Here is a 3784-nt window from a genome sequence, read left to right on the forward strand (position 1 = left end):
GGCTCGCACCGCCCGTGCTGTTTACACCCGTCGCCATGGAGACGCTACCCGCCCCCAGGACCCCCTCGCGTGCCGCCATAGCTGCCGCGGCAGCGCCTGACGCGCCGGTGCCGTTCGGCAACAGCGGCAGCCCCGCCGCGGCCCAGCTCCGCCCCGGCAGGAGGCGGGCGCTGCGGAGCGGCCGGGCCCGGGGCGAGGCCGCCGGAATGGCGCTGCCTGCCCCGCTGGAGGGGCGGCTGAAACTGGCCCTTGCGCGGAGGCGGCCGGCAGGCGCGAGGCGGGACCTCGGGACCCCACTGCCGCGGAGCACGCTGGGAACGGGAGTCCCACACCAGCTGGCGCTCACTGGAGCTGGGCGGAAGGGGGAACACGTTTTCCAGCGTGCAGCGCGCCGAAGGGAGGGGCGGGGCTTCGAGCGCGGTGCCTTTCGGGACCTGTAGTCCTAGCGAGCGCGAGCAGCGGGCGGGCGGGAGCAGCGCGGACTCCGCTTCCCGTCGGGCAGTGCGGCCCCATTGTGGCCACGCTCGCTCTCCATTGGCTGGCGGCCGGAGCCGGGCCTCGCTCCCCGCCCGGTGACACAAAGCGAATCCAAGATGGCGGATGCGGGCGCGGGGAGCCTGCACGGGGGGGACACGGCGCTGCCGTGCCCGCCCGAGGAGCAGGAGCTGAGCCAGCGCCTCCGCCGCCTCTACCCCGCCGTCAACCAGGAGGAGACGCCGCTGCCGCGGTCCTGGAGCCCCAAGGACAAGTACAACTACATCGGCCTCTCGCAGGGCAACCTGCGCGTCCACTACAAAGGTGCCGGGCTGGGGCGGCAGCGCCGGGTTCGGCTTCGGCTTCGGCCTGGAGCGGGGCGGCCCCGGCGCGGCCCTTGGCCCGGCCGCTCCGCGGGGCTGGGCGGGCGGCGAGCTGGGCCGGCAGCCCGGGCCTGCGCTGGGGCGGCCGCGAGTCTGGCAGCCGCGGAGGAAGGGGCAGCGCGGGGCGGGGGGTGCCACCGAGCTCCGGCCGCGGGGCGGGCTGCTCGTCGTGGGTGCCATGGCTGGCCTCTAGCCTGGCGCGGGGTTTTCGTGGAAACGGAGGTAGTCTGGAGCCGAGGGCTCCTTCCCCGGCGGAGTGGCTGCCCTGTGTAACGCTTTGCAGTGTCACCAGCCCGGGCCCGGGCGCCTCTGTGTAGCCAGATCCTCTGTTTACTTTGTCCTCCTGCCTAAAACCCGGCCGAGGGGTCGGATGGCGTCGACCCGCTGCGGAACTGGGGCTTTGACTGCTTGAGTTTACACAAAATAAATGTTCGCAGACTTCTAGGACTTGGGGAATCACACTGATGTTTTTCTTGCTCGCTATTGGAGGCTGTTCTCCCTACCCACCCAGCGGAGCACTGATCATTCCTTTTCCTGCCTGGGTAGTAAACACTGATGTCATTCCCCTCTTGTGTAATCATTTTGTCTTCTGTTTGTGTACATTGGTCTTCAAATTCTGTACCTGGGGGAGAGAGAGTTCTGTGAGCTTTTCTCAGTAACTTCACAGTGAAAACAAAGGAAAAACTACAGTGCTCGTAGTGTAGGGAACATTCATGGTGGCAGTGCAGGATTGTATATTCTAGTTCTCTGAAAAGTGCGCTTTAAATTGTTGGATATACGTAGAAACAGATCCCCACTGTGTCCAGATAGCGGCGTTTTAGAACAAAACGCGGGAGAGTTCGAATCCCATCAGGACTTACATTTCTGTTCTTTCCTAGGTCACGGTAAAAATCACAAAGATGCTGCCTCAGTCAGGGCTACACACCCTATACCTGCAGCCTGTGGCATTTATTACTTTGAAGTGAAGATCGTCAGTAAAGGTAGAGATGGGTAAGTGCCTTATTCCAGTTCAGTGGTTGGTGATGTGTATTTAGCATTTCTGCTGTACTCTGGCCTCCTTTCCGGAAGGGTTAGCGGTCCCATGGCTGTCGGGTGTAACAGGCAGGTACATCATGGGGAGGTTATATTCTCTTGGTTAATAGATGTCAATGTGGTAGAACACACTGGAAGTACAGGCACTTACACAGCTGCTTTCTGTGCTGTTTGATGGGCAGTTTTAAAAATTTAGGAAACTTTGGGTCTCCGGTGTAATTTGAATTAAAGTAGTTTTTCCTCTTGCTAGCTAGGTCTGGTTGCTCAGATTTCTGGAATTGTGATACCTCAGAAGTGGAGCGAAATAGAGGGGAGGAACTTTAAACTTAATTTTGGACTGTTAGAGAGATATTTGAAGCTGGAATCTGCACTACTTCTGTCATATCTAGTCTGGGACTCGAATTTGGACTCAAGTCATTGTCTGAGGATAGATTGCACCACGAAGTGTCATGACAGATAGCAACTGTGGAAGCTTGAGATACTGTGCTGGAACCAGATTGCTAAACATAAGAAGGTTTTTCCTGACCAAATCATGTTTTTTGGGGATAATATTTAATAGTGTAGGCTGGTGTTGAGACTGTGTTTGCCTTATTGGTCTTGAAAATATACTACTTTGAACAGATGCAGCCGTATTTTACTGGGTGGCACCTCAGTGAAGTGAGCTGGCAGTGGCTTTTGGATCTCATCCAGTCCTGAGGTCACTGTATCAGCATTATTTTCATCCAAAATATAATTGAGCCAGGATGTATGTGGAGTTCCTTTAAAGCCATATTCAGGATGTTGGGAAATGTAAGAAAGCAATAAAAGGGCATTTCTAGCAAGGGCTGGGTTTCTACTGGTAGTGTAGATTTAATATTTAATCGTTACAAAGATGCCAGCCTGCTGCATGTGTATGTGTTTGGCATTTCTCATTGCGAAAGGATGAATATCGCACACACAACTATCCAGAAGGGAAAGCTGCCCAGGAGAAGGTGTTGAGTGTAATGAATTAATCCAGTCCTTCAAGAATAACATTTGAACTCTGGCCGCTTTAGGGGTCTTAGGCAAGGGCAGCAAACATTCCTACTAGAAACCAAAGTAAAGTCATAATTTCTTACTGTTGAAATTTTTTGCTGTCATTGTTGAATTGAGAAGTGGCCTATTTGCAAAGGGACTTGCAAAAGATCTTGAATTGTTCTGCATTTAGGCCTGTAATAATTATTAGGTTGTCTGTGCAGAGGTGGATGCTGGGCTGAATGCTTTACAAGTGCAGTGAAAAGACCGTCTTTATTCTTTCATTTCACTGACTTGGCGATTTACTGCTCGTCTGTTTTGAAACCTTGCACTTGATTCGTTTATGTAACTGCTAAAATTAAAATAATTTACAGTGAACTTCAAGACAATTTTCCAAAGAAATGACGTTATGAAAGGTCACTGAACAGCACTTAAACCTTACTGCATTCTAGATCAATCTTGCAGGGAGATAATGGAATTTGCTACTCGTTTCCCAAGATCAGTTTTCTATATTAATAGTCCATTTTTGTTTTTATTGTATTCTGTAATTACAGTTAACTTTCCAGGAATACTTTCAAAGACATGGAACCGTGTGTATTAACGTTACAGCAGTACAAGCATGAGAGGTTGATAGCTATGATCTGAAGTCAGGACAGTGGTGAGCCTTTGAGAGCTTGTCTGATGCCTCAGCCATTCCTGTGCCTTGTGTTTCTTTTGCTGGTAGAGGGAGGTCTGGTTTTGATCTTGCATACTGTGGTACTGGGGATTTGTAGTTGTGAATTTGTTGTAGCTGCTGCCTGTCTGTCACTTAGGAAGGTACTCTTGTGTGTCTCATCTTTGATAGTTTGAAGTCTGCCCACTGGAGGCTTGGTATGTTGTAATAATGAACTGTGTCAGAGACA

This window comes from Phaethon aethereus (assembly GCF_964289735.1).
Source record: "Phaethon aethereus genome assembly, chromosome: 13".
In the NCBI taxonomy this organism is placed as follows: Eukaryota; Metazoa; Chordata; class Aves; order Phaethontiformes; family Phaethontidae; genus Phaethon; species Phaethon aethereus.